This window comes from Oncorhynchus keta, chromosome 10 (genome assembly GCF_023373465.1).
Source record: "Oncorhynchus keta strain PuntledgeMale-10-30-2019 chromosome 10, Oket_V2, whole genome shotgun sequence".
Taxonomy (NCBI): domain Eukaryota; kingdom Metazoa; phylum Chordata; class Actinopteri; order Salmoniformes; family Salmonidae; genus Oncorhynchus; species Oncorhynchus keta.
This window is the reverse complement of record NC_068430.1, coordinates 47585339-47605212: the sequence shown is the minus strand read 5'-3', so window position 1 is coordinate 47605212 and position 19874 is coordinate 47585339.

Genomic DNA, 19874 nt, shown 5'->3' with positions numbered 1-19874 from the left:
CTTCAGACGTGCAGGAATGTTTTTTTGGACAGCAAAGGCTTCTTCCGTGGTGCACCACGAACCATGAACACCATTCTTGTTTAGTGTTTTGCGTATCGTAGACTTGTCAACAGAGATGTTAGCATGTTCCAGAGATTTCTGTAAGTCTTTAGCTGACACTAGGATTCTTCTTAACCTCATTGAGCATTCTGCGCTGTGCTCTTGCAGTCATCTTTGCAGAATGGCCTCCTAGGGAGAGTAGCAACAGTGCTGAAATTTCTCCATTTATAGACAATTTGTCTTACCTTGGACTGATGAACATCAAGGCTTTTAGAGATACTTTTGTAACCCTTTCCCACTTTATGCAAGTCAACAATTCTTAATCTTAGGTCTTCTGAGATCTCTTTTTCAGGCAATGCTTCTTGTGAATAGCAAACTCACATTTTTTTTTTTTTTTTATAGGGCAAGGCAGCTCTAACCAACATCTCTAATCTTGTCTCTTTGATTGGTTAGCTGACTCCTGACTCCAATTAGCTTTTGGAGAAGTCATTAGCCTAAGGGTTCACATTCTTTTCCCAACCTACACTGAATGTTTAACTTCTTCGATATAGGGGGTGCTCTTTTAATTTTTGGATTAAAAAATGTTCCCGTTTTTAAACAAGATATTTTGTCACGGAAAGATGCTCGACTAATTGACAGCTTTGGAAAGAAAACTCTGACATTTACAAATCTGCAAAGATATTATCTGTGAGTGCCACAGAACTGATGCTACAGGCGAAACCAAGATGAAATTTCAAACAGGAAATGCCCCAGATTTTGAATGCACTTTGTTCCAATGTCTCCTTATATGGCTGAGAATGCGCAAGGATTGAGCCTACACTTTCTGTCCTTTCCCCAAGGTGTCTGCAGCATTGTGACGTCTTTGTAGGCATATCATTGGAAGATTGACCATAAGAGACTACAATTACCAGGTGCCCCGCTTGGTGTCCTCCGTTGCAATTATTGCGCAATCTCCAGCTGCGTGCATTTTACCATGTGGTTCAGAGGAGAAACCAAACTGCCACGAATGACTTATCATCGAATAGATATGTGAAAAACACCTTGAGGATTGATTCTAAACAACGTTTGCCATGTTTCTGTCGATATTATGGAGTTAATTTTGAAAAAAGTTTGGCTTTGTAACGACTGAATTTTCAGGTTTTTTTCTTAGCCAAACGTGAACAAAACGGAGGGATTTCTCCTACACAAATAATCTTTTTTGAAAAACTGAACATTTGCTATCTAATTGAGAGTCTCCTCATTGAAAACATCCGAAGTTCTTCAAAGGTAAATTATTTTATTTGAATGCTTTTCTTGTTTTTGTGAAAATGTTGCCTGCTGAATGCGAGGCTTAATGCTATGCTAGCTATCAAACTCTTACACAAATGCTTGTGTAGCTATGGTTGAAAAGCATATTTTGAAAATCTGAGATGACAGTGTTGTTAACAAAAGGCTAAGCTTGTGAGCCAATATATTTATTTCATTTCATTTGCGATTTTCATGAATAGTTAACGTTGCGTTATGGTAATGAGCTTGAGGTTATAATTACACTCCCGGATACAGGATTGCTCGACGCAACAGGTTAAATGTTGTATTCAATATAGACAGGAAAAATACAATAATTTGTGTGTTATTAGTTTAACCTTTCTGGCGCAGGCGTTCCGCTAGCGACCCACCTCGACAACATCGGTGAAATTGCAGAGCGCCAAATAAAAAAAATACAGAAATAGTCATAATAAACATTCATAAAAAATACAAGTATTATACATCGGCTTAAAGATGAACTTCTTGTTAATCCAGCCGCTTTGTCAGATTTCAAAAAGGCTTTACGGCGAAAGATAATCGCATGGTATGCTGAGGACAGCGCCCTGCTTACAAAAGCATACAAACATTCTAAAACCAAGTAAAGGAATTATAAAAGTCAGAAATAGCAATAACATTAATCACTTTACTCACTTAATTAAGACCTTCCTATGGTTCCAGTCACAAGAGTCCCAGCTACACAATAAATGTTGGTTTTGTTCGATAAAGTCCCTCTTTATATAACAAAAACTCAGTTTTGTTGGCGCGTTTTGTTCAGTAATCCACTGGCTCCAAGGCAGTCAAAACATGCAGACAAATACATCCTAATAGTACCGGTAAAGATCATAGAAACATGTCAAACAATGTTTATAATTCATCCTCAGGTTGTCAATTGTCTAAATTATCAACAATATTTTCACCCGGATTCAATAGAAAGGAAAAACAACGAAGGGCATGAAATCGGTCACACGCGCAAACCAGCTCTGTATTCTTCCTCAGTCCACTGACAAAAAGGTCTCATTCTTCAGAAAACAAGCCTGAAACTATGTCTAAAGACTCTTGACATCTAGTGGAAGCCATAGGAACTGCAATCTGGGTCCTAACCCATTAGATACTGTATAGGACTTCAATTGAAAATACCCACATAAAAAGAATCCCACTTCCTGAATGGATTTTCCTCAGGTTTTTGCCTGCCATAGCAGTTCTGTTATACTCACAGATACACTTTAGAGTGTTTTCTATCCAAATCTACCAATTATATGCATATCCTAGCTTCTGGGCCTGAGTAACTGGGCACGCTTCTCATTCAGACATCGAAATACTGCCATCAAGCCATAAGAAATTATTAACAACCGTTCCACAGGTGCATGTTCATTAATTGTTTATGGTTCATTGAACAAGCATGGAAGATAATTCGTAAAAATCCAAAAATGTTTGAAAGACAGAGTCCTGAAACAGTGACATTTATTTTTTTGCCGAGTTCATAAATGTTTTCTAATCTGTGAAAATGGACACATTTTTACACATCAACTCCTTTCTCTTTCTCCCTAGCAGTTATCCATTCCAGACTGTTTGTTGGAGTTGTCAATGACTGGCAAGGACCTCTCTGCCCTTGCAATTCTGATCTGACATATTTCCTCACTGAATAATCACAACCTATCACTTCAGTCTACACACTGTAGCAATTAACAGTGATTTACCCCAACAAGCAACACAAGATAACTTCACTAAATATGGTGTAACGGGTGTTGTCGTCTGAAGAGGAGATATCGGACCAAAGCGCAGCGGGTGGTAAGTGTTCATGACTTTTTTTTAAACTGAACACTATAACAAAATAACAAAGAGAATAAACAAGACCGAAAAACAGTCCTGTCAGGTGCAGAAGACACTAAACAGAAAATAACTACCCACAAAACATAGGTGGGGAAAAAGCTACCTAAGTATGGTTCCCAATCAGAGACAACAATAGTCAGCTGTCCCTGATTGAGAACCATACCAGGCCAAAACAAAGAAATACAAAACATAGAAAAAGGAACATAGAATGCCCACCCAAATCACACCCTGACCAAACTAAAATAGAGACATAAAATGCTCTCTAAGGTCAGGGTGCTTTCAGAGAGTGTTCATACCCCTTGGCCTATTCCACATTTTGTTGTGTTACAGCCTGAATTCAAAATTAATTTAAAAAAGAACAATTCTCCCACCCATCTACACACAAAAAACGATAATGACAAAGTGAAAGTGTTTTTAGAAAATGTTGCTAATTTATTGAAAATTAAATACAGAAATATCTAATTTAAATACGTATTTACACCCCTGAGTCAATACATGTTAGAATCTGCTTTGGCAGTTCCTTGAGCTTTGCACACCAAGATTGTTCAATATTCGCACATTATTTTTAAAAGAAAAATTCAAACTCTGTAAAGTTGGTTGCTGCTCATTGCTAGACAGTCATTTTCAAGTCTTGCCATAGATTTTCAAGACGATTTAACTCAAAACTGTAACTACGCCACTCAGGAACATTCGATGTTGTCTTGGTAAGCAACTCCAGTGTATATTTGGCCTTGTGTTTTAGGTTATTGTCCTGCTTTTTTATTTAAAAAAAACTCTAGTCATACCCATAACATGATGCAGCCACCACCAAGATCGAAAATAGGAAGAGTGGTATTCAGGGATGTGTTGTGTTGGATTTGCCTCAAACATAATGCTTTGTATTCAGGACATAAAGCTAATTTATTTGCCATATTTTTTGCAGATTTACTTTGGTGCCTTATTGCAAACAGGATGCATGTTTTTAGAATAATTTTACACGACCCTAAGCACAGAGCTAAGACAATGCAGGAGTGGCTTCGGCACAAGTCTGTGAATGTCCACAAGTGGCCCAGCCAGGGCCCGGACTTGAACATCTCTGGAGAGACCTGAAAATAGCTGTGCAGCGACGCTCCCCATTCAACCTGTCAGAGCTTGAGAGGATCTGCAGAAAAGAATGGGAGAAACTCCCCAAATACAGGTGTTCCAAGCTTGTAGCGTCATACCCAAGAAGACTCGAGGCTGTATTCGCTGCCAAAGGTGCTTCAACAAAGTACTAAAGGGTCTGAATACTTATGTAAATGTCATATTTCAGTTTTAATTTAAAAAAGTAAATTGCAAAAATAAAATAAAAACTGGTTTTGCTTTGTCATTAAAGGTATTGTGTGTAGTTTGATGAGAAAAAAAACTATTGTATCCATTTTAGAACAAGGCTGTAAAGTAACTAAATGTGAAAAAGTCAAGGGGTCTGAATACTTTCCGAATGCACTGTATAGAGTGTTTTGGATTGTTATGGTATAGAAATGTATTGCATCCACTGGAAAACACTTTCAATATTACCCATTATAACCTAATATTGCTTACATTTTATTCTAAACGATATCCAAGGGACATGTCAAAACAATTTCTTTAATTTCAGCATAGTAAATTGATTCTTATTAACATGACAAAATACAATCCTAACAATGTCTCAATCCCGGATACAAGGGGGATAATAGGAAGAGGGCCCAGACTGCGTACCAATGGTTGGATGATCGTCTTTCTGTCCACGTAGTAACAACTCCAAACCTGGCATAGAGAGGAGCATTGAAGGGGCTGTGCCAGAGACAGTATCTAACCCAAGAGGTGTGTAATCATTTTGTTTAGCCTGAAGGTTTAAGTTCAGGACACAGAGACATAAACATAAACACACACACGGTGGGATGAAAACCTCAGTGCTTGGCCTTTTTTTTTTTAGGTGTGCACAGCACATTTTGAGTCCAATTGTCCTGAATGTATTCTATTCTCGGGATGTTTGAAAAATCCCAAAGGAAATCTGTCTCAGTTTGCGGTTTACCTCGTACTACTCTGGCATGCAGAAGCAGGGGAACATTGTCTTTGTGTGAATGTGGCACTGTGCTCATGCTAGCGATTGCCATGCAACGGTAATAATAACTTTGAGGTGGTAAATGTGTACAGTACTGCTATTGAGACGAGATGACATTCAAAAACCACATAAAAATCTCAGACAATTTGTTACGAACTAACTACCTTCCATAACTTTGGGTCGGTACTTGGAGACTTGTTTGTCCATGTAACTCTGGATATCTCTCCATTTCAAATATTACTCAGCAAAAAAACTGATTTTCAAAATGTCAGGACACTTATGAGCTGTGGAACACTGCAATATTCGACAGGTTGTAAGACCGACCTACAGCCTACTGGATCCAAGTGACAATGTTTTCAAAACACTAATTCTCTTATACAAGGTTACAATTTTACAGATTTACAGTGCTATCCAGTTGAACACTCATATTCCCTTGTCACAAGGCCTGTTCCCTAACCCCATATGTATAACATTTGGTTACAGAGAGTATCCTGTGCTTTGTGGTGAGCCCTTAATTGACAAAGTGAAGCAAAAGCAGTTTTAAACAAATGCACCAGTGCCCCCTTTAGGCTATGTCTTGTCTCATTGTGTAACAAATTGAGAACATGCAATCCATTCCATGAATGGGAAAGGGGGATACCTAGTCAGTTGTACAACTGAATGCCTTCAACTGAAATGTGTCTTCTGCATTTCACCCAACCACTCTGAATCAGAGAGTTGTGGGGGGTTGTGGGGGGTTGCCACCATTCTGTATACTTCTGTCCCTTCTTTGGACACCTTTAACTAACCTCCAGACGAGCGTCAATGCCATACAACTCTCCACGTGGCCTCCAACTGCTCTTAAATGCAAGTAAAACTAAATGCATGCTCTTCAAACCGATTGCTGCCCGCACCTGCCCGCCCATCTAGTATCACTACTCTGGACGATTCTGACTTAGAATATGTGGACAACTACAAATAACTAGGTGTCTGGTTAGACTGTAAACTCTCCTTCCAGACTCACATTAAGCATCTCCAATCCAAAATTAAATCTAGAATCTGTTTCCTATTTCGCAACAAAGCATCCTTCACTCATGCTGCCAAACGTAACCCGTAAAACTGATCCTCGACTTCGGCGATGTCATTTACAAAATAGCCTCCAACACTCTACTCAGCAAATTGGATGCAGTCGATCACAGTGCCATCCGTTTTGTCACCAAAGCCCCATATGCCACCCACCACTGCGACCTGTATGCTCTCGTTGGCTGGCCCTCGCTTCATAATTGCCACCAAACCCACTGGCTCCAGGTCATCTATAGGTCTTTGCTAGGTAAAGCCCCGGCTTACTGGTCACCTTAGCAGCATCCACCTGTAGCACACACTCCAGCAGGTATATTTCACTGGTCACCCTCAAAGCCAACTCCTCATTTGGCTGCCTTTCCTTCCAGTTCTCTACTGCCAATGACTGGTACGAATTGAAAAAAAAAACAACAAAAAAAATTACTGAAACTGGAGACTCATAACTCCCTCACTAACATTAAGCATCAGCTGTCAGAGCAGCTTACCGATCACCTGTACATAGCCCATTTGTAAATAGTCCACCCAACTACCTCATCCCCATATTTTCTTTTTTAGCTCCTTTGCACCCTATTATCTCAACTTGCACATTCATATTCTGCACATCTATCACTCCAGTGTTTAATTGCTAAATTGTAATTATTTTGCCACTATGGCCTATTTATTTCCTTACCTCCCTAATCTTACTTTTTCACTGTATATAGATTTTTCTATTGTGGTATTGACTATGTTTGTTTATTCCATGTGTAACTCTGTGTTGTTTGTGTCGCACTGCTTTGTTTTATCTTGGCCAGGTCTCAGTTGTAAATGCGACAGGCCTACCTGGTGAAATAAAGGTGAAATACAAAATATATATATTTTTAAAATCAACATTCACATCTTCAGCGCCCAGGGAACGGTGTGTAAACTGCCTTGCTCAGGGGTTGAACAACAGATGACCTTGTCCGCTCAGGGATTCAATCCAGCAACCTTCTGGTTACTGGCCCAACGCTCTAACCACTAGGCTACCTGCATGGAGAAGGGCTAAAGGTTCAAGGTGGACAAAATGTCATGCCGATCATTGGTACTGTCACGACTTCCGCCAAAGTTGGTCCCTCTCCTTGTTCGGGCGGCGTTCAGCGGTCGACGCCACCGGCTTTCTAGTCACCACCGATCCATGTTTCATTTTCGCTTTGTTTTGTCTTCATTATACACACCTGGTTTCCATTCCATAATCAATGTTCCTTATTTAACCCTCTGGCTTCCCTTTCTGTTTTGTGAGTGATTGTCATTGTCATGTGGGTTTGTTCTTTGTGCTTGCCGTGCGGTAGCAGAGAAAACAGTCTATGACTAGGTTGGCTGGAGTCTTCGACCATTTTTAGGGCCTTCCTCTGACACCGCCTGGTGTAGAGGTCCTGGATGGCAGGAAGCTTGGCCCCGGTCATGTCCTGGGCCATACGCACTACCCTCTGTAGGGCCTTGTGGTTGGAGGCCGAGCAATTGCCATACCAGGCAGTGATGTGCAACCCGTCAGGATGCTCTCAATGGTGTAGCTGTAAAACGTTCTGAGGATTTGAGGACCCATGCCAAATCTTTTCAGTCTCCCGAGGGGGAATAGGTTTTGTTGTGCCCACTTCATGGACCATGTTAGTTTGTTGATGATGTGAATGCCAAGGAACTTGAAGCTCTCAACCTGCTCCACTACAGCCCTGTCGATGAGAATGGGGTGTGCTCGGTCCTCATTTTCCTGTAGTCCACAATCATCTCCTTTGTCTTGGTCACATTGAGGGACAGGTTGTTGCACCACACGGTCAGGTCTCTGACCTCCTCCTTATAGGCTGTCTCATCATTGTCAGTGACCAGGCCTACCAATGTTGTGTCATCAGCTTGAATCTGCAATGTTGGTAATACAGACTCAGACAGGGAGAGGCTGGACATGTCAGTGAAGACACTTGCCAGTTGTTCAGCGCATGCTCAGAGTACACGTCCTGGTAATCCTTCTGGCTCTGCGGCCTTGAGAATGTTGACCTGTTTAAAGGTCTAACTCACATCGGCTGCTGAGAGCATGATCACACAGTCATCTGGAGGGGACTTTTTATGAAGTATTCTCATTTGTGTTTATTATGGATCCCCATTACTCTTCCTGGGGTCCAGCAAAATAAGACAGTTTATACAATTTGAAAAACCTTACATTCACAGATGTCACAACACATTGTGCCCTCAGGCCCCTACTCCACCACTACCACATATCTACAGTACTAAAGCCATGTATACGTGTGTGTATAGTGCGTATGTTATCGTGTGTGTGTGTTTGTGTGTGTGTGCATGTGTCTGTGCCTATGTTTGTGTTGCTTCATAGTCCCCGCTCTTCCATAAGTTTTTTTTATTTTTTATATATTTTTTAAATCTTATTTTACTGTTTGCATCAGTTACTTGATGTGGAATAGTTCCATGTAATCATGGCTCTGTGCACCTCCCATAGTCTGTTCTGGACTTGGGGACTGTGTAGAGACCTCTTGTGGCATGTCTTGTGGGGTATGCATGGGTGTCCGAGCTGTGTGCCAGTAGTTTAGACAGACAGCTCGACATGTCAGACAGCTCAACAGACATTCAACATGTCAACAACCTCTCATAAATACAGGTAGTGATGAAGTCAATCTCTCCTCCACTTTGAGCCAGGAGAGATTGACATGCATATCATTAATAATATAGCTTTCTGTGTACATCCAAGGGCCAGCCGTGCTGCCTTGTTCTGAACCAATTGTAATTTTCCTAATTCCTTTTTTGTGGCACCTGACCACACGACTGAACAGCAGTCAAGGTGCGACAAAACTAGGGCATTTAAGTCCTGCCTTGTTGATAGTGTTGTTAAGAAGGCAGAGCATAACTTTATTATAGACAGATTTCTCCCCATTTTAGCTACTACTATATCAGTATGTTTTGACCATGACAGTTTTACAATCCAGGGTTACTCCAACTATTGCCTGGTAATGATAGGATTTCTATGGATTATTGAACATTTAAATAATCTCCATATTTGGTTCCTAAAACTATACCTGACCCTCAGGAGGAACAGGGTAACCTTTTCACTAAGTATTACCTTGAAAATGTTTTGTTTCTTTATACAGAACATCTCCATTTCGCTCCCTGGAAAATTCCAGCTGCAGTAACTTTGCCCGGATTTATTTGGTTATCCTGAGTGAACTTTCAGGTCCTTCTGGCAAGACTCCAACGGCTAACCTGGTCGCAGCCAACTCCCCGCCACGCCACCTTTATAGATAATGAGTTTGGCTTGTTTAAACTCCTCTAACTGTGCAGCCAGGCTTTGTGCCTGACGACGCAAGAATGGGACTTCTGTATCCGGGACACGCTTTCCTGCAGCCTATTGATTTCTACATGTACCTTTTGACTTTGTAAAACGGTATGTTTTAAATTGGGGGTTAGTAAAATATACTGCTAAATAACAAATAAGGTGTGTTATAGTATATGAGGGTGCATTGAAAGAGAAACTGCTATTTTGCATCTCTAAAATAGCAATGAAAACAATAAATTAGACCCCTATTGGTATTTAAGCCCTGTTCCAGAATAATGCACACTTGAATCCATGCACAATGTTTACAAGATGAAAAATGCTTTAAATGGTTTATCATATCAAATATGCTTTCTTGATGCATGGAGAAAATAGTAACCCACCCCCAGAAATCCAGTTGGGATTATATACAGTGTCTAGAAAAAGCATGTGAACCCTTTGGAATTACCTGGATATTACCTGGATTTTTGTATGAAGTGTCACAACAATAGACAAACACAGTCTGCTTAAACTAATAACACACAAACAATTATACGTTTTCGTGTCTTTATTGAACATACTGTGTAGACATTCACAGTGCAGGGTGGAAAAAGTATGTGAACCCTTGGATTGAATTACTGGTTGATCCTCCTTTGGCAGCAATAACCTCAACCAAACGTTTTCTGTAGTTGCGAATCAGACCTGCACAACGGTCAGGAGGAATTATGGACCATTCATCTTTACAAAACTGTTTCTGTTCAGCAATATTCTTAGAATGTCTGGTGTCAACCGCTCTTGAGGTCATGCCACAGCATCTCAAGCGGGTTGAAGTCAGGACTGACTGGGCCACTCCAGAAGGCGTATTTTCTTCTGTTGAAGCCATTCTGTTGTTGATTTACTTATGTGTTTTGGGGCGTTGTCCTGCTGCATCACCCAACTTCTGTTGAGCTTCAATTGGCAGACAGCCTGACATTCTCCTGCAAAAAAAAAACCCTGGGAATTAATTTTTCTGTCGATGACAGCAAAGCAGCCCCAAACCATGATGCTAAGGAGACCAAAACCTAAGGAGATGATTGTGGACTACAGGAAAAGGAGGACCAGGCACGCCCCCATTCTCATCAACGGGGCTGTAGTGGAGCAGGTTGAGAGCTTCAAGTTCCTTGGCGTCAACATCACCAACAAACTACAATGGTCCAAACACACCGAGACAGTCGTGAAGAGGGCACGACAAAGCCTATTCCCCCTCAGGAAACTAAAAAGATTTGGCTTGGGTCCTCAGATCCTCAAAATGTTCTACAGCTACAACATCGAGAGCATGGTTGCATCACTGCCTGGTACGGCAATTGCTCGGCCTCCGACCACAAGGCAGACGCACAAATATCATACCACCCCAAAAAGGGTAGTGAGGGTAGTGCGTACGGCCCAGTACATCACTGGGGCCAAGCTGCCTGCCATCCAGGACCTCTACACCAGGCGGTGTCAGAGGAAGGCCCTAGAAATTGTCAAAGACGCCAACCACCCCAGTCATAGACTGTTCTCTCTACTACCGCATGGCAAGCGGTACCGGAGTGCCAAGTCTAGGACAAAAGCGCTTCTCAACAGTTTTTACCCCCAAGCCATAAGACTCCTGAACAGGTAATCAAATGGCTACCCGGACTATTTGCATTGTGTGCCCCCCCAACCCAACCCCTCTTTTACGCTGCTGCTACTCTCTGTATATAATATATGCATAGTCACTGTAACTATACATTCATATACTACCTCAATTGGCCCGACCAACCAGTGCTCCTGCACATTGGCTAACCGGGCTATCTGCATTGTGTCCTGCCACCCACCAACCCCTCTTTTACACTACTGCTACCTTCTGTTTATCATATATGCCCGTCACTTTAACCGTACCTACATGTACCTCAATCAGCCTGACTAACCGGTGCATGTATATAGCCCCGCTACTGTATATAGCCCCGCTACTGTATATAGCCCCGCTACTCTATATAGCCTCGCTACTCTATATAGCCTCGCTACTGTTATTTTAATTGCTTTACTTGTTCACCTAATACCTTTTTTGCACTGTTGGTTAGAGCCTGGAAGTAAGCATTTCACTGTAAGGTCTACACCGGTTATATTCGGCGCACGTGACAAATACACTTTGATTTGAATTGATTCTCCCTCCACCAAACTTCACAGTTGGCATGAGGTTTTGACCATTTTTGTTTAGTGTTTCACGTATCATAGGCTCATCAGAGATGTTAGCTTTTTCCAGAGATCTGTAAGTTTTTAGCTGAAACTCTAGGATTCTTCTTAACCTCGTTGAGCATTCTGCACTGTGCTCTTGCAGTCGTCTTTGCAGAACGACCAATCCTAGGGAGAGTAGCAACAGTGCCTTCTCCCTTTACAGACAATTTGTCTTACCGTGGACTGATGAACATCAAGGCTTTTAGAGAAACTTTTGTAACCCTTTCCCGCTTTATGCAAGTCAACAATTCTTAATCTTAGGTCTTCTGAGATCTCTTTTGTTCAAGGCATGGTTCACATCAGGCAATGCTTCTTGTGAATAGTAAACTCAAATCAGGCAGCTCTAACCAACATCAACAAGGCAGCTCTAACCAACATCAACAAGGCAGCTCTAACCAACATCAACAAGGCAGCTCTAACCAACATCTCTAATCTCGTCTCATTGATTGGACTCCAGGTTAGCTGACTCCTGACTCCAATTAGCTTTTGGAGAAGTGATTAGCCTAGGGGTTCACATACTTTTTCCAACTTACACTGAATGTTTACATGATGTATTCAATATAGACAAGACAAATATAATAATTTGTGTTATTAGTTTAAGCACACTGTGTTTGTCTATCGTTGTGACTAAGAAGATCAGATCAAATTTCATGACTAATTTATGTCTAAATCCAGGTAATTCCAAAGGGTTCACATACTTTTTCTTGCCACTGTATAGTTCAGTAAATGCATGGGACCAGCGAACTCACCTCTACTGTTTAGCGTGTTGAGTTACCTCAGAGGAGGAAGGGAAGGACCATCCTACTCAGTGAAATTCCTTTTTAAAAAGTTATCCTTTTTTAGGTAAGACTATACTAAATACATTCACGTCACCAAATAACTGATTTAAACACACTGTTTTGCAATGGTCTACAGTAGCTCAACAGCACCCTCTAGGGTAGCATAGCGGTGTAGCTGGAGGACAGCTACTTTCAGTCCTCTGGATACATTGACTTCAATACAAAACCTTGAAGGCTGATGGTTCTCACCCTCTTCCAAAGACTTACAAAGTAATTGTGACATCTTCCAGACGATGTCCTCCAACCTAGCAGAACTCGCAGTATGAACTGACAAGTTGTCAGAGAATGATTCTAGCACTGAAAGCATAATCCACAACTAGCAAGCTAGCACTGCACTAAATAAAGACAATTGTTTAACAGTTAACAAATTAATGTCTTAAAAAATGAAGGAGAAGCAGCAGAGAGAGAGCGAGAGCTAGGTATATTTTGTTTCGTTTTTTTCTTCTTAGTTCACCTTTCACTTATGCAGCTAATGCAGCTAATTTAGCCTACTCAACAATCCGACTCAGAGAGGAATGCTATTTATGTTAGCTAGCGGGCTAAGGCTATCCAACACAGCAACTCTTCCAAGTCAAGTTAAGCTTTCGGTTTTATTACCTGTGACCTGTGCACCGACATTATACACTTAATTTGTAGGCTTGGTTGTAGCAACCTCATGATGGGTATATGGCAATTTTGAGTATCATGTACTAGCCTAAACCTATTGATGTTACATTGAACTGGGTGAATGGAATATGAATGGCAGTCATCCAATATGCTGTAATAGAAATAAGGCCATTCTCATTTGTAAAAAAAATACTGTCCTCCATAATCCTAAACGGCACCAACCGCTATTGACGCTAAACGTTGATGTTAAGTAAACAGCGGTATTGTAGATATACACTGAGTATACAAAACATTAGGAACACCTCTTTCCATGACCGACTGACCAGGTGAATCCAGGAAAAAGCTATGATCCCTTATTGATGTCACTTGTTAAATCCACTTCAATCCACTTAAGGAAGGGTTTTTAAAGTCTTGAGATAATTGAAACATGGCGTGTGTATCTGTGCCATTCAGAGGGTGAATGTGCAAGACAAAAGACTTTAGTGGTTTGAACGGTTTGAGTGGGTTTTTCATGCTCAACGGTTTCCCGTGTGTATCAAGAACGGTCCACCACACAAGGGACATCCAGACAACTGCACACAACTGTAGGAAGCATTGGCGTCAACATGGGCCTCCCTGTGGATCGAGTCCCAACGAATTAAGGCAAAAAGAGGTGCAACTCAAAATTAGAAAGGTGTTCCTATTGTTTTGTGCACCATTGTCCACTAGGGATGTGTAGATCACTTTATTAATTGGTTTAATAAATCAGCTAATGCTTTAGTTTAAGACTCATTTTTATAAAAGATTCATCTATTTGAAAGGCCACAACCACAAAAAAAATAATTTTTAGGCTAAAACACAGCGGTACTAGCAGCCCTAAACTGGCAGCCCTAAAACAGATATTTGCAAGTTGTTGATCTCTAGCTAGTTGTATAACTATGAGCATCCTACTGATCTTTTGTGAGATAGCTAAAATCTTTGGGCTATACACTACTTTCTGACCTTGCCATTTTGCACGTCGACCCTGTAGCAGTCCTCTGTTGGGTATGACATGTCCCCAAAGGTCATACTGGCCTTCATAGCCCTCTCACCCAGTAGGTCTGTCCACTGGTTCCCCCATCACCCCTTCAAACTGCACATGGCCCTCATATTACTTCACATGAGGACATCAAGGTTTATTTTTGTGAGGATACATTTCCTCGCATTCTCTGCCAGAGACATCATTATGCTGGAAATATACAGGAATTAACGGTTAGATTTAAGATCAAATAAACCCAAGTGCTGGTCATTGGCATGGTCAAATAGAGTGGAGATTGTGTGCCTAGCTCCACAAATGAAAAGCATGAGGGGAAACTCAATCACTAATAATTACTCCCATACCTTTCTAATGCAGGTGATTTGCACCCCTTCATTTATCTTCTGCCCTCCGATCTCAAGGCAACATTAATTTCATGGTAATTTTACCCTATGTGCCTCTAAACAGATGCTTGAATGTTCTTGTTTTTTTTTACTGTGGGGACCAGGACAATTGTGTATTGTAGTTTCCTACATAATTCTGAATTGTAAATAACAATTACATTAAATAACATTAAAATCAATGTTGATCTTGAAAAAAAACAAGTAATCCTATTTTGTTTCATGAATGCTTAAAATCTCAAGTGTTATCTATACAAGCACTGATACATGTGCAATGTAAAAAGCGGAAACATCTAAAACAAACCCATTATTACCTCCTCCAAAATCCCTGATCTGTGGTGGCAGGTAGCCTAGAGATTTGAAGCAGGCCAGCAGTCGGTCACTGGTTCAAATTCCAATGGGGACATTTGGTGGGGAGTGAGCTGGCAACCGGAGGGTTGTATCAGTATCCTAGATGCCATCTCCTGCCGTTGTGCCCTTGAGCAATGCACGTAACAAACATTGGCACAGACACATGCACACACACGCACACACACGCACTATACATACACATGGATTTAGTACTGTAGATATGTGGTAGTGGCCTGAGGGTACACAGTGTGTTGTGAAATCTGTGAATGTATCGTAATGTATAAACTGCCTTCATTTTGCTGGACACCAGGAAGAGTAGCTGCTGCTTTGGCAGACGCTAATGGGGATCCATAATAAACACAAATACATAACCCCTTAATCTGCTCCAGGGGCGTTGTACTTTGTCCGACTCTAGGTTCAAATAAAAGCAAAGACAAATTTCAGTCTTCTTCCGTTTTGAATCGCACACCAGTTAATTTCTTGAGTGGACTGGAATTGAGGTAGACTTGGCCACAGCACTACTTGACACATGCAATCCACACATATGCGTTGATTGAACATTTACTGATAGTACATCTTAAATGTGAATCAATGGATAACTCTACTGTCAAGATTACTGAAATAATTTTGCGAGTGGACTTTGAAACTGTATTAGGGAATGATTCATTCAGGTGCATAGTGCCACCTTCTGGATTGTAGAATAATTTACTCCCCCATAACAATTTACTCCCCTCTCAATACTAAAACATATGGACATTTGGTTTTGTGTCTTGTGTGATATTATGCTTTCTTTGTGTACAAATCAATCTCCAGCAATCTAGTTTATCAAGTATTAGAGTGTGTTCAGATGCTTAATTTAATAATATTTTAGCCAACCATCCACTGTCTGGTACATACTTAGAAAGGACATGGTAAAGTGGTGCCAACCAGCTGAAAAAGTCATTTGAGATCTGTTTTATAAGGAAATATAGAATGCTACTTTTGAATATTATGTTCTGCACATACAGAAACACACAGACCTACAGCTGGAATTATTGTCATGTTCAATCTTGCTTGAATTGGTGTTTTTTTTAATGACATGTCAGGACATTACTGACAGAAGGGTGGTTTGGTCTTAAGCTCTGATCGAAAGAGAAGAGTCGCTGATCGTGTGTTCTTTACCAGCCATTGTGTCATACTATAGGGCCCAAAGAACCTGCAAACACAGCCGTGCAACTACTGATCTCAACTACTGACCACAACTACACGACTACTGACCATACAACTACAGTACATAACTACTAAGCACAACCACTGACCACAGCTGCTGACCACTAATGTACTGTAGGGCCAAAATAACCACTGACCATAACCACTGACCACAGACCTAATGACCACAGAACTACTGTCCATACAACTACTGACCACAATCACTGACCACAGCTACTGACCAAACAACTACTGAACAACACAACTACTGATTAGAACCACACAACTACTGACCATAACTACAACCACATCCATACAACTAACAACCACAACTACGAACCACAACTGCACTGTAGGGCCCAAAGAACCTGCAACAACCATACAAAGACCACAACCACTGACCACAACCAAAAAGGACCCCAACTACTGATCGCAACTATCTCTGTCTCTCTGTGTGTCTCAATTAAATTTTCTTTATTGGAATGACGTAACAATGTACATATTGCCAAAGCTTACTTTGGATATTTAGAATATGAAAATAATGAGAATCAAAATTGTCAACGGGGCAACAGTAGCAACAATAACCAAGGGTAAAAATAACCGTACACATAACAATAAGTATACAGTAGAGGACATGTGCAGGTTGATTGGTCAACCTCACCATCAGTACGACCAAGAATATGTTTTCCGCGACGCGGATCCTGTGTTCTGCCTTACAAACAGGTCAACAGAATTGATTCCATGCAGCGACCCCAAACAACGACTTCGTAAAAGAGGGAAACGTAGCGGTCTTCTGGTCAGACTCCGGACACGGGCACATCGTGCACCACTCCCTAGCATTCTTCTTGCCAATGTCCAGTCTCTTGACAACAAGGTTGATGAAATCCGAGCAAAGGTAGCATTCCAGAGGGACATCAGAGACTGTAACGTTCTCTGCTTCACGGAAACATGGCTCACTGGAGAGACGCTATCCGGGGCGGTGCAGCCAACGGGTTTCTCCACGCATCGCGCCGACAGAAACAAACATCTTTCTGGAGTGGCGGGGGCGTATGCCTCATGACTAACGAGACATGGTGTGATGAAAGAAACATACAGGGACTCAAATCCTTCTGTTCACCTGATTTAGAATTCCTCACAATCAAATGTAGACCGCATTATCTACCAAGAGAATTCTCTTCGATTATAATCACAGCCGTATATATCCCCCCCCAAGCAGACACATCGATGGCTCTAAACGAACTTTATTTAACTCTTTGCAAACTGGAAACCATTTATCCGGAGGCTGCATTCATTGTAGCTGGGGATTTTAACAAAGCTAATCTGAAAACAAGACTCCCTAAATTTTATCAGCATATCAATTGCGCAACCAGGGGTGGTAAATCCTTGGATCATTGTTACTCTAACTTCCGCGACGCATATAAGGCCCTGCCCCGCCCCCCTTTCGGAAAAGCTGACCACAATTTTGTTGATCCCTGCCTACAGACAGAAACTTAAACAAGAGGCTCCCATGCTGAGGTCTGTCCAACGCTGGTCCGACCAAGCTGACTCCACACTCCAAGACTGCTTCCATCACGTGGACTGGGACATGTTTCGTATTGCGTCAGATAACAATATTGACGAATACGCTGATTCGGTGTGCGAGTTCATTAGAACGTGCGTTGAAGATGTCGTTCCCATAGCAACGATAAAAACATTCCCTAACCAGAAACCGTGGATTGATGGCAGCATTCGAGTGTAACTGAAAGCGCGAACCACTGCTTTTAATCAGGGCAAGGTGTCTGGTAACATGACCGAATACAAACAGTGCAGCTATTCCCTCCGCAAGGCTATCAAACAAGCTAAGCGTCAGTACAGAGACAAAGTAGAATCTCAATTCAACGGCTCAGACACAACAGGCATGTGGCAGGGTCTACAGTCAATCACGGACTACAAGAAGAAACCCAGCCCAGTCACGGACCAGGATGTCTTGCTCCCAGGCAGACTAAATTACTTTTTTGCCCGCTTTGAGGACAATACAGTGCCACTGACACAGCCTGCAACGAAAACATGCGGTCTCTCCTTCACTGCAGCCGAGGTGAGTAAGACATTTAAACGTGTTAACCCTCGCAAGGCTGCAGGCCCAGACGGCATCCCCAGCTGCGCCCTCAGAGCATGCACAGACCAGCTGGCCAGTGTGTTTACGGACATATTCAATCAATCCCTATTACCAGTCTGCTGTTCCCACATGCTTCAAGAGGGCCACCATTGTTCCTGTTCCCAAGAAAGCTAAGGTAACTGAGCTAAACGACTACCGCCCCGTAGCACTCACTTCCGTCATCATGAAGTGCTTTGAGAGACTAGTCAAGGACCATATCACCTCCACCCTACCTTACACCCTAGACCCACTCCAATTTGCTTACCGCCCAAATAGGTCCACAGACGATGCAATCTCAACCACACTGCACACTGCCCTAACCCACCTGGACAAGAGGAATACCTATGTGAGAATGCTGTTCATCGACTACAGCTCGGCATTCAACACCATAGTACCCTCCAAGCTCGTCATCAAGCTCGAGACCCTGGGTCTCGACCCCGCCCTGTGCAACTGGGTACTGGACTTCCTGACGGGCTGCCCCAGGTGGTGAGGGTAGGCAACAACATCTCCTCCCCGCTGATCCTCAACACGGGGCCCCACAAGGGTGCGTTCTGAGCCCTCTCCTGTACTCCCTGTTCACCCACGACTGCGTGGCCACGCACGCCTCCAACTCAATCATCAAGTTTGCGGACGACACAACAGTGGTAGGCTTGATTACCAACAACGACGAGACGGCCTACAGGGAGGAGGTGAGGGCCCTCGGAGTGTGGTGTCAGGAAAATAACCTCACACTCAACGTCAACAAAACTAAGGAGATGATTGTGGACTTCAGGAAACAGCAGAGGGAACACCCCCCTATCCACATCGGTGGAACAGTAGTGGAGAGGGTAGCAAGTTAAGTTACTCGGCATACACATCACAGACAAACTGAATTGGTCCACTCACACAGACAGCGTCGTGAAGAAGGCGCAGCAGCGCCTCTTCAACCTCAGGAGGCTGAAGAAATTCGGCTTGTCACCAAAAGCACTCACAAACTTCTACAGATGCACAATCGAGAGCATCCTGGCGGGCTGTATCACCGCCTGGTACGGCAACTGCTCCGCCCTCAACCGTAAGGCTCTCCAGAGGGTAGTGAGGTCTGCACAATGCATCACCGGGGGCAAACTACCTGCCCTCCAGGACACCTACACCACTCGATGTTACAGGAAGGCCATAAAGATCATCAAGGACATCAACCACCCGAGCCACTGCCTGTTCACCCCGCTATCATCCAGAAGGTGAGGTCAGTACAGGTGCATCAAAGCTGGGACCGAGAGACTGAAAAACAGCTTCTATCTCAAGGCCATCAGACTGTTAAACAGCCACCACGAACATTGAGTGGCTGCTGCCAACACACTGTCATTGACACTGACCCAACTCCAGCCATTTTAATAATGGGAAATGATGTAAATATATCACTAGCCACTTTAAACAATGCTACCTTAGATAATGTTACTTACCCTACATTATTCATCTCATATGCATATGTATATACTGTACTCTACATCATCGACTGCATCCCTATGTAATACATGTATCACTAGCCACTTTAACTATGCCACTTTTGTTTACTTTGTCTACACACTCATCTCATATGTATATACTGTA